Below are 12,589 nucleotides of genomic sequence, written 5' to 3'. Positions count from 1 at the left end.
TAGTACTTTATAAAAAGAAAAAAGCCAGAGATTTCAGACCCTTGCCAGATGGCAATTCAACACATTTACCTAATGATCGCTCATATAAGAGGACATAAGTGTGCCCGGTACGGGTACCTGGAAGCAGTGTGCAAGTCGACCACCGCCACACCTCACGTTTTCAGCAAAGCTAAGAAAAACTCAATGAAAGCCAAGATAAAAGTGCAAGAAATTCTAAATTCCTGAGACTTTCTTCACAATTCAGGCCACCAAGAACATAGGCCTGAATTGTGGAGAGAGGGAAGCACTGAGGACAAGAGTCTTAAAGGAAGACTCACTGATTTGTAAATATCTAAACCCGTCCCACAGGTTCAGTTAAACCTTATCACTGTTGTGTTCTGAGAAAATTAAAGGTAACTTGAGCACATATATTTTGATTGGTTTGTTGATCTTTCCCAAAATGCCAGGAAGCAAAGGCAACATCACATGGCTTTTGACACAATTATCTCACATGAAATAATGCCATATGACCTTTGTCCCTGTTGACATCAAAGGATGGCATAGCTCCGATAAGGAACCAAAGATAGCAAAAGACCAATTTAGTTATCAACCATATATTAGCTAGCATTGTGGCTTCATATGCTGGGATTATAGGCCTGATACTCTAGGGTCACCCCCAGCAGAGCCATTTTTGACATGGGGCACTGCCTTCACATATCAGAACAGCCTCATTTAGTCAGTAAATTCCACTTTACGCCAGTATCAACTCTTCCCAGGTAAACTAATCATATGCTAACTACTTTCTCTAATTCCCAATGACGCTACAGTATGCCAAGGGCAGCAACATATTCCCAGCTACTGCTCTCTCATGCCATTGCAATTTCACATACCAAGTAAAGCCGATATATGCAAGGTTCATGATTGTAAAGTGCTCGGTTGCTTCCCGAAGCTAGGTCTGCGCTTAATATATACCCTAATAATAATAGTAATAATAATAAGTACATCTTCAAATGACCAAATACTGTCAATTTATGCTGAGTATAACCTTGTTATAATTATATGCAAAATGCAGAATAATCTGCCCAGGTGTTGCCATCATAGGCCAAATGGTGCCTCAAATTCTCCTGTATTGCCACCTTATTGCAGATAACGCCTCAAAAGTCATGCCTGCTCAGTATAAGCAAGGTACAGCCTTACATGCTCAGGTGCTGCCATCATATGTAATGTTATGTTATGTTATGTTACAAAGCTTTTGTACTGCACCACATCACCACTGTGGTGGTTTTAGAGCAAGTTGCATGACCAGTGTCAGGATTTATTTGCGCTTTAGCATCCAAGCCCACTCTGGTTTGACCAATAGGTTTGTCCACATTCAATCTTACAGTTTTGTGGCCACCTGCACAATTATATACAAATGTATTGGACATGGCAAGCATCAAGCATTTATACCTTTAATTAGTCACTGATCTTGTAGAGCTTGTTCATGTGAGACTTCGGGAGAGATACATGCATTAAATCCTCAGCAACTGGCTATTACCTATATGAACTTACTTCACTAAAAATAAGCGTAAAAAGCCAGTGGAACATCTAAATGAAGATCACATACCTGTCAAGATAACCCTCTACATGGAGAGTCAGACCATCGTTTTATGTGCTTTCTTTGTGAAAAAATATAGAATTGTTCTACTGTGACCAGGAGCTGCCCATGTAAACTCTGACCTGGAGTTACAAGAGCAGCTTCATGTATAGCAAAGTAGAGGCTGAGGTACCAAATGGTCCCTCTGGCAACTACCAAATGTTATGTTATGATGCTTTTGCACTGCCCTAATCTCCACCAGAGTGTCAGATATCCCGTCGCTCTCATCTCATGCCACCGCTGCAGGGACGATATGCTGAGACGGGGGGTAGTCGATGTGCCGGGGACTACATCCCCAGTGTTCCTAGTGCAATGCACGTAATGTGACCATGTCACGCACCGTGTCGACGGCTGAGCCGGAGAATACCAGACTAGCAATGGAAACAACCAGTGCTTGTCAAACCTCTCGGTGAGTCGTGCGTCGGTTACCTGTGTTGTTCGCTACTCTCTTCTTGCCATGATTTCCCTGTCCCTCTATGCTACCAGTACTTGCCTGTTCCAGGTTCCAGTTGTTATGTACTTGGCACCAGTTTCCTATACTGTATGCCGCTTTGTTAATAGACCCAGCATGCTCCTTGATTATCCCTTGTACCTTTACCTATGTGGACTGAATTATGGAGAACAGACAATGCATGCTACCTGACTTGCTTTGTATTTTCCCTAGTACTGTTGCTTTTTTGAACTACAATATGGATTACTAACCTGTCTTGGTATTTGTTAGGGAGAGTTATCATTTTTATGCTTAATCCCCTCTCCTCTCCTAGTGAGACCCCCCCCAACACTTTTTGCTGGACTTCTGGACCTTTTTCTTTGTATCCTGAATGAGGGGAGCCTTTTTCCCCTCATTCAATCTTATTTGCTCTGACGTATTGGAACTCTATTCTTTTATATTACCTTATTCTATGGGGTCTGCTTTTCTCCATATCTCCTAAAGGCATCTGTATTACACTTTTGCAGCACACAGCACCCTCTGTACAGTGTTGCTGGGGACCCGTTGGGCTATCCTTTTTATATGTGTTTCTTATTTCTTAAGAACTACTGTTCTTAAGGAAAGAGGGATACTTTGAATCCTTCCTAAAAATGGTGCTTATGAGACCTTACTGCACACCACCCTATGTGGAGTGCTAAGGGGATACCTAGTAACCCCCTTCTTTCTGCTCCTGTGACTTTCTATTCCCAGTGACAACTCTACAATTATGGCCAGTGGCAGGGGACATGTTCTACTAACTTTTGTGTTATTTTTACCGCAGACTGTGTTCACAATCTCGGTTAGGCACAATAGGCCCACCTATGTTCAAACCTGGTGGCTCCTTTCTTTTTTTGCCATTTCTCATGAGGCTGTCCCTTGTTAGCCCTTCTAGCATTCTGGTAGGGGGAGGTCAGTGTGTGTGTTTTGCCTTTTGCAGTATACCTTGGGTGTCCACGCCTAGGCTCCAATGTGTCTGCGAAGGCAGGATGTGGGGGAGGCTTTAACACTCCCCTTCCCTTTGTCTGCCAGAGTGCCTGAATGGATCCAGTTCCCACTGGGGGGCTGGATGTCCTGATTGGACAGCCACCCGCCCCTTTCTGTAAAATGCTGAGAGATTTTGCAGAGGAGTGAGTGGGAAAACCGAACATATGGTGGGGTTCTGGAGGTAGAAGGCACGTCGACCACTGGAACAGAAGATCCAAAGCTGAAGATGACCAGAAATGCCTGCAGACCCTTTCAGAAACCGTGAAGTGAGCACTGCTGTCCTGACCCTGTTTTCTTATCGGCAGCGAAGCTCCAAACGAGGATGACTCTTTCCCTTTGGCTGGTGGGACCAACCACTCCTGAGACAAACTACAAATCGTGCTATCTTCTGAGGTGCTGTGACTTTTCAGGGCTGCAAACCACGAATACAACCCATTTGTAGTGCAATGTCTTTGTGGGGCCAAATCCATCCAGACATTTGGTGAGCTTCAGTTGGACCTCCAAAGACACGATCCTACTCAACTAAGTCCCCGCACCAGTGTGAAGGACTACAGAATCAAAGAAGATGGACCGGGCGAGAACTGTCCTTTGTTTGAGCTGATAAAAAGATATCAAAACTGCAGACTGACCAGGGAGACCAAAGAAATCCATGCAGAGGGTCCTCTCTCATGACTGCTGCTGTGACATCCCATTCACAGTCCTTCCTTTCATCGCAAGACCAAGGAATTAGGAGACCGGATCTGTCACTGCTTCATTTATTTCTTCTAACCTATGGTACTGCGGGGCTAAAGGTAGAACATAACTAAAGCCTAGAGTCACTCCAGTGTGACTGGAGTGCGTTTCAAGGTATTTGGATGTCCACCCATACCTCTGGCCCAGGCTTAACAGCTTGTGTCCCTTAGGGTGTCCTTTGCAGGGCCCCAATAACTTGTGTTACCTTACTAAGCATTTTGAACCTAGTGACTAAAAGTATCCTGCAGAACTTTCCATTTCCAGCTGCTACATCAGACTTTATATCCACTCCTGCACTGACTTTTTGCTAGTTAGGGACTGGATTTACAAAACGTTAGAAGCCTTAAAAAGTGTTACTAGGATGTACACAACTTCTCAAGTGTGTTTAATCATCCTTTTCTATCCCACAGACTTTGTCTGCTGTGACTTTATGATCTACCATTTATCTATAAACTATGCGAGTGTGCATCTTTACTGGTAACACGGCAGAACAGTCATTAGTGTCATTCCCTGTTACAATGGTAACTGCGAGCAACTACATTTGAAGTCGTCACCATTAAAAAGTATTGTTGATATATCCTATGTGTTTGGGTTATCTAAAAAGAGTGTTTACCTACCTGTCGTTGATATAACTTTAAGAGTATATGTGTTTCTTTGGATAATTGTATTGACTGGATACAGTGTACTTACCTACAGCTCACATCCTCCTCCTAAGATACGCTTGGCTGCTCTGCCATTCTACAAGAGCCTTTGGGTAGTAAAGACTCATACTAAGAGTTGGGGACCTGTATACCAAGGGATATTATTATAGAGTCTTACCTCCAGTGGACTTTAGGAACACTTCCCTAACACCGGAGGGATTGGGAAGTGTTGGATTACAATAACTCCTGGTTGTACCAGTGTCCAAAGAATCCATCCAAAAGGCTGGTTAACTATACTGTGACTACTAAATCACTGCAACAATGGAACATTTTGAAGCTGAGAAAAACTAAAAGAGATGTGTACATCTGGAGGCCTTAGTGGCAAAGGGAAGAAAAGTAAAATGATTTAAAGTTTGTTGGATCACCAAATTACTGAGTAGGACTGTAACCCCTACTCCAGCAATTGATATGAATGAAGATGATCAAAGGCAAAGCTTAACACTTAGTCCTCATTTTCCAAGAAGTGAGAAAGAAGATGAAGTGTAAACTGATATGATTATTGATTCACCTCCAAATCTCCTAGCCTCACAGCTACCTATCCCAAACATGTCAACATAACTTCTTCTAGAAATAGAAAAAAATGAAAATGCAACTTAAGTTCAGGAAACTGGAGATACAAACTGAAATACAGGAAAAAGAATTTAAGAAGGAGCTGCAACTCAGAGAGAAATAGATGCATATGAGTATGAAATGAAAAATCTGTCCCTTGAATCCCCTTCTGTTTCAGAGCCCTCATTGCCAGATACCTCCAGGTTCAGGAAGCCTCGTCTCCCCAAGGATTTGTTGACTGTGTATGACATAAAAACAGATATTCTGTACTGGTTGAGTACATTTGAGTTTACATGTAAAGTGCAAGATATATGTGAGAGTGAACTTGTTCCATGGGTTATCTCTAGGCTCCCCCAGAATAGCTGTGATGCTGTGATGGAGTTGAATGGTGCTGATAGAGAAGATTACCAGTTGGTAAAGAATGCTCTCATAGTCAGGTTTGGGAAGACCCCTTACCTGACCTGACTATAACATGAAAAGATTTAGAGACCACACGAAGAAAGATGGATGCTTGTGGGCTACATAGGTGTGTGAGAGCCTGGAAAACCTAGATGAGTGGATTAAGGGCCACATGTTGTTTGCTTATGATGGTATGAGATATCTAGTCATGCTAGAAAGTATTTTTGATGCCTGTTCCTCAGAGCTGAGACATCACATTGCTGACTCTAAGAAACTGCACCCAAAGAGGTTAGCACTAGCTGCTGACTTGTTGGTGGCCAACGGAAGATCTCCGGGGATTGTGCCATCTCAATTCCCAAGTAGTGAGTGCTCTCTTCATGCTATTGGCAGCCCAACCCATCGATATATTTACACATCCCTTCAGTTAAGGGAAACAGCACCGACTTAGCCGGTTGATGTTAAGACCAGAGTAATGCCCAAATTGAAGTACATCTGCCATAATGGGTGCCAGATTGACCGCCGGTTCGGTGATGGATAGGATCATATCATCAGCATATAATGAAATAACCAATATATGCGTGTGTAAACGTACACCTCTGTGAATATGTTTGGACCTAATTAACACTCTGCCAAAGGTTCAACCACCAGAGCGAAAAGGAGGGGGAAAGAGGGCTCCCCAGTCTTGTTCCACGACCTTTGAGGATAGGTCCAGAAATCCGACCATTAATACGGAGACGTGCAATCAGAATATAGTAAGCAAACCAGTGATCAAAATGCCTTCCCAACCCCCATTTGCATAAGCACTGTGAACATGAAGGGCCACTCCACTGAGTCAAATGCCTTATTGGCATCCAAAAGGGCAGGAACCACTGGGGCCTGCTGATCCCTTGCCAAGAACAGGCCAAACGCTCTATGCAATCCACAAGATGTGGACCTCACAGGGATAAAGTCTGCCTTCACACACTTAGCCATTAATGGAGCAAGCCTATCAGCCAGAACTCTTGCTAATATTTTATTATGTATATGAGAGAAATCGGTCTATATGAAGAGCAATCTTTAGCTTCCTTCCCTGGCTTTGTGAGAAGAGTGACCACAGCCTTGCTCGTTTACTCCGGCAGTCTAACATATTTCAAAGCTTGCAGAAACACATTCGAAAGGTGTGGCATCAGAGTGGTAGCGAATGTCTAATAGAAGACACCCGTGTAGCCATCCGGACCTGGAGCCTTCCCACAGGGCAGAGCTCTGATGCCATTATGGACCTCCTGAGCCGTGATAGGACTACCCAACCATTCCCTTTCACCTTGAGTTAACCAATCCAATGATATATGATCAAGATAATTGGCAATCAGAAACTGAGATTCTGTGGCCTTGGTAGACTATAAAGTGCTATTATACCTCACCAGAGTCCCAGTCATTTCATCATCCGTATATTGCAGGTCTCGTAGCCTATTTCCTATGGCTGTAATATGGGATTTTGGATCCTCGACCCAAAATGCATGGGCCAGGAGTCGACCAGGGCATTGACCCTCACCAGACTGACGGATAGAAGTCAGCCTCCATAAAAATGTAACTTCCCTCTCGCAGCCTCTCTAAAGTTCTCAAGTTCTTTATAAAATTGCGCCTGTATAGCAGGATCTCTCTCTCTCAATCTTTTTAAGTAAAGATTCACTATTGGCCAATTCCGCCCTAATGGTTTTGAGGATCCCGGCCACTTTGGCAATGTATTCTCCACGGAGAACACATTTAAAGGCCTCCCAGAGTACAGAGTGAGAAGCCACTGTCCCCTCGTTTTCCTGATTTCTTTTTGTATAGTACTCTCTTCGATGGAATCATGGAACACTGTATCCGAAAGGCTATCATTCTTGAAAAGCCAGGATTTACCACCAGCCCTCCTGCCAGGTATAACCATTCTAACAGTCACTGGGGCGGTAAATGTTCATTCAACAGCAGTTTATTTTCTGCAGCATTTTTGGCTGAAAATGACTCCCCGAAAAAACCCATAAAAATGTATTTATTTATTTATTTTAATTTGTAGAGCGCACTACAGCTCGCAGGCATCAAGGCGCTATATGAGGAAGGGAGGCGAGTTAAGGGCATATAAGGGGTGGGGTGGGGTGGGCAATAGCAAATAAATAATAGGGGAGGGGAACTTGGGAGGGAACCCCCAAACAAATCAATGTGTTTTTCGAGGAAATGTTTTCGTCAAAAAATGGTGCGAAAAGAAAACGGGATGAATGATCATAGAACAAGTGGGGCATGATCAGATAATGTGCTAGAATAGAGCTTTCCATAAACCAACTAGCACCCCTTTCTGATACTAGGATATAATTCAGCATGGACGCTGATTGGTGCACTCCTGACTTATACGTATATCCCTTTACTTGCTGATAGCAGATCCTTCAGACATCAACAAGTTCACTATTGCTGCAAATCTGTTGAAGCTTGTGCATAGCTTTAGAGACCGGTCTATGTATCTCACCGGTTCAGTCTTTGTCAGGGTGAAGTACTGCATTGAAATCACCAGCCCAAATAATAAAGTTAGCCATGGTTCAAGCCGAGGGTACGCGGGTGAACGGCGTCACCTACTTCTTTCAGAGGGCCGACGCATTTTAGAGGCTGTGTGTAAAACAAGACATTGTGACTGTCTTTTTCGACATTATGATTGTAAGAAGGAGATTTGTGGGGGTTCAAACCACAGTTGGGCACTTGACAACTACACCATATAACCGGGTAAAAAATAAGCAACATCTAAATGTTAAAGTTAATGATAATATGAATCTTAATGTGAATGATACTTGTACCACGCACTGTCACCACCGGAGTGGTTCCCAAGCGCTCTAAAGGTGAAATGTCACATTTCGAGACTGCACTCCCAGGGAAAACATTGGCATTGATTTTTGAGCTTTAAAACATGCATAATTCTTAACATTTTCAAATGCTATTAGAAGAAAATATCCTCGCTTGGTTTTGTGTGTGTGTTGATTTTATGAAAGGCACATGCCCATTTGTCCTGTGTTATTTGTATGGTTATGTAAAGCCAATTGAATACAATTTGCATATTTCACCAGAATATGCTAATTTCTGGTGACATCACTTGCACTTATTGTTTAGGACTGGACCCCTGAATTTAGCCGAATATTTAGGCAAATGTGCTTCAACCCATTCCAAATTGTCAAGGGAATCAGTTTTGGGGCCATAGTAATTGACCAGTCCGCCCGTAACAATCAGTGCCCTTCCTTCAGAGTCCTTCACCATTTCTGTAAAACAGAACTCCAATGCCCCACGGTCAACAATGCAGACACCCTGTGAGAAGTGAGAGTAGAAGGAGAAATACCTGTGGCATCCCCCGGGACTTGGCACATTTTGTTTCTTCTGTCTGAGACAGGTGGGTCTCCTTCAGGACAGCCACTGCAACATGGTTTCTTTACATATACGACTATACCTTCCTCGCCTCAGACTTGACTTGAGCCTGAAAAGCCATGCAAAAGAAATTAGTAAAGGGGAAAACTTCAGATCCACTCCAAAAAGAAAATCAAACAATGAATTCCTGAAAATGAACCTTGCTTGGCATCTGCTCCAGTATCATCTTGCCAGTATAAGACTAGTGTGGCAGTGTCATTCAGACTTACAAAGAAGACCTTGGCTCCAATGAAAGGCATTCTCAATGCACTCAGACTAAATCCTAGTGAGCTGTTGGGATCCCAAATGCTTTCTCTTTGGATTTGGATTAATATTGCACTAAGAAGCAATATAGCATTGTACAAGTAATTTGGAATTACCATAGGTCAGTGAAAGGGGAGTGTACAGGTTACAGTAGTTTGGCTAATTAATACCACAAACGTGGTATATCCTTAGGAGTAGCATGTCCTAAGTGACCCCTTCCTTGAAGAGCAGGATGATGAGTTACTACTTGAACTGAGGGAGGGTTGAAGCGGTCCTGGTTGCACCGGTAATGGTGCTCTAGTCAGCTAGTGCATAGCAATCGAAGGCCTGCTTCCTTAATTTCTCTTTGCGTGCCAGTTTACTCTTGAGCCTTGCAATGGTCTGGCTCCTAGAGGAAAGTGCCCCATCTAAACCCATGCATTTTTTAGCTAGGTAGGCTGGTGATCAGGCAGAAGTTGCCTTGTAAGTAATGGAGGCAGGTTTGAAGAGTATCCTGGCTAGGCTAGGTAGCCAGTGTTATTCTCTTAAAATGGAGGAGATGTGGAAACAATTCTCAGTTCTCATTGTGAGGTATGCAGCCTTAACATGATCCCCAACACATCAGACCCTAACCTACTAGTAGACACCTACAATAACGCCATGACCAACGCTATTGACCGTGTTGCCCCACTAAAATTACGTAAAAGTAAATCTAAAACACACCTCAATTCCTGGTATACTCCAGAACTCAAAATACTAAGAAAAAACAAGTCCAAAATGGAAACCCTTTGGAAAAAGAATCCATCAGCGGAACATAAAGTCAATCTTACAAATGCATCTTCCCTTTATAAAAAAGAAATTATTCGCACAAAAAAGGAAGCCTACAACACAAGAATAAGTAATGCTAGCTCCAGTACCAAAGAACTATTCACTATACTGAAGGAGTTAGAAAACCCCAATCCATCTATGGATTCGTCTGTGAAGGACCAATCTTGGTGCACAAGTATCCAAGATCCCCTGGCAAACAAAATTACTGGCCTACAAACTAAAATCGGAAACAAAAGACTTCAACTCTCTAATAGTAGCCCCACCCTTAGCCCCTTCATGCCCAGCCCACCTACGACCCCTAACACCAACCAGGGCTTCACCTTCAAAAACGTAACCGCACTAGAAGTGCAAAAAATTATAACATCCCTCAAACCATCAAACTGTAAAGGGGACAGCTGCCCTGCACAGATCATAAAAGATGCAGCAAGAGACCTCGCCCCCTTCATATTCAAGCTCATAAACGCATCTTTCTCCACTAATTCGGTACCCAACAATCTGAAACAATCATGGGTCCTCCCGCTACTAAAAAAACAGACTCTGGACCCCTCCATCCCCACAAATTACAAGCCCATCACAACTGTTCCCTTCCTGCTGAAAATTCTCGATAGAGTTGCTTACCTGCAAATTCAGCATTACCTAGAGTCTAACCAATTACTCGGATTGCGTCAGTCTGGCTTCCGGCCTCAGCATGGAACAGAAACTGCCCTTGTTGACCTTAAAAGTCAGATTGACGAAATTAAAGGTAAGGGCAAGGCTGCCATCCTACTCCTTATAGATCTCTCAGCGGCCTTCGACCTGGTTGACCACAAAATACTCTGTAACCACCTCTCCTCTGCCGCCCACTTCTCCCCCTCTGCTGTCACGTGGATACAGCCCTTCCTAGCCAACAGAACCATGAGGGTCTTCTCTCTGGAGGCAGCAGCAGACCCTATTCCTATTTCCTGTGGTGTCCCACAAGGATCATGTGTTTCACCTACCCTTTACAATATCTTTACAAAGCCCCTCTTTGATAAACTGGACCGCCTGGGTGTCACCTATACAAACTACGCGGATGACACTCAGATGCTCCTCACTATCTCGGGCAACTACGATATTGATGTAGCCAGGATCAATGAAATCTTCTCCGTCATTCAGGCATGGATGGCCACACATGGCCTCTGCCTCAATGACGAGAAGACCGAACTGCTCATTGTTGGCTCGCCCAACAACCTACAAAAATTAAAACCCCAACTATTCTAACATCATAATCGATGGCAACACTTTCCCGGTCGCCAAAAATGTGAAAACACTTGGCTTCTATCTTGATGCCAACGTTAACCTCACTAAACAAATTAACGCAACTGCCTCCGCCACTGCATATACCGGAAAACTCATTAGAGCCTGTAGACCATTTCTCACCCCTAACAGTTGCCTCATACTAGCCAGAGCCCTTATACAATCGAAACTAGATTATTGCAATAGTCTCTGCTTAGGTGCCAACCAAGCGATAATTAACAAGCTCCAAGTCCTTCAAAATAATGCGCTACGGGCAGCGCTAAATATCACCAGACGTGAGCACATCTCGACCACCAGAACCACATGCAGATGGCTCACCATCCAACACAAAATTGACCTAAAAACACTTTGCCTGACGTACAAAGCTCTCAACAATCTAGAACCCCCATACCTTACTAACAAACTCACCAAGAAACCCTCCGTTAGAACCACGAGATCCTCCAACACCTTTGCCTAACAGTACCTAGATTTAACTCTAAAAGAGCCGGAGGCTCGAGCTTTACTGTCCTCGCCCCCCAACTTTGGAACTCCCTGCCACTGAGCATCAAATCCTCCAATTCCTTCCAGTCATTCAGGAAACTTGTCATTGGGTGGCTTCTGACAAATAGTCAACTTGAAGTCAGACCTTGCTATATAATGTATTGACTGTTCATGCCTCACTTATGTCACGATTGGGTGCTATCACCCCCACTGCCTGTATATAACTGCTATTTAAATTGCTCTAGCATCACTGTTTATTACCATGTACTGTGCCTTGTAACCTTGTACTAAGCGCCCCTATACTCCTGGGTCCGGAGCGCTATAGAAATAAATAAACAAACAAATAAACAAACAATGTTGAACTGCCCTTTAAGGCGGGCAGGTGTTTGTGCTTAAAAGCTTGTTCTGGCTCCACTTTGAATCTACCACCCCATTCAATTAGTGTTCTTCAAAGTGATATTCCCTAGTGTATCTTGTAGAGCGGTTTGTAATGTGAGGTCATTCAAGGAACATGGAGAGACATTAAATTCCAGACCCGCAGGTTCAGAAATGTGTAAATCCAGCTAAAGCCTTTTTCCAGTGGTTTTGTGTACACCTGGAATAGCTTCCCTGAGACCCTACACCTATTTGCGGGTTTGGTTATCAGGATTTTCGGCTTTTCTACAAAGGATACTGGTTTTGAAGGTCTGCCTTTGTTATGCATGATTTATGGTTGCTGTATGAGACCAACATGCTGGAGTCTCTAGCGATGCTCCAACACTACACCTATTTGCTTACATTTCTTTATAATCCATACACAAGAATCCTGAGAATCGCGGCCCCTTGTATTAAAGATAAAGTACTCCTATAAAGCCATAACCATTACAAATGCCTACTGCACCAGGCCCACAGTAATCTAATTTAATGTGAATGTCA

The 12,589-nt window shown here is 43.4% G+C and overlaps 1 protein-coding gene across 1 annotated transcript in view; it reads left to right on the top strand.

The window, feature by feature from the left end:
- The window catches only part of IL23R (interleukin 23 receptor), a 777,663-nt gene that overhangs the window by 156,537 nt on the left and 608,537 nt on the right, over positions 1–12,589 (top strand). The gene's annotated exons all lie outside the window — the stretch shown is intronic.

Source organism: Ambystoma mexicanum, chromosome 1q, assembly GCF_040938575.1.
Source record: "Ambystoma mexicanum isolate Mex_15411 chromosome 1q, UKY_AmexF1_1, whole genome shotgun sequence".
NCBI lineage: Eukaryota > Metazoa > Chordata > Amphibia > Caudata > Ambystomatidae > Ambystoma > Ambystoma mexicanum.
The sequence above is the reverse complement of the archived record's forward strand: the minus strand, read 5'-3'. Positions and strand labels throughout refer to the sequence as shown.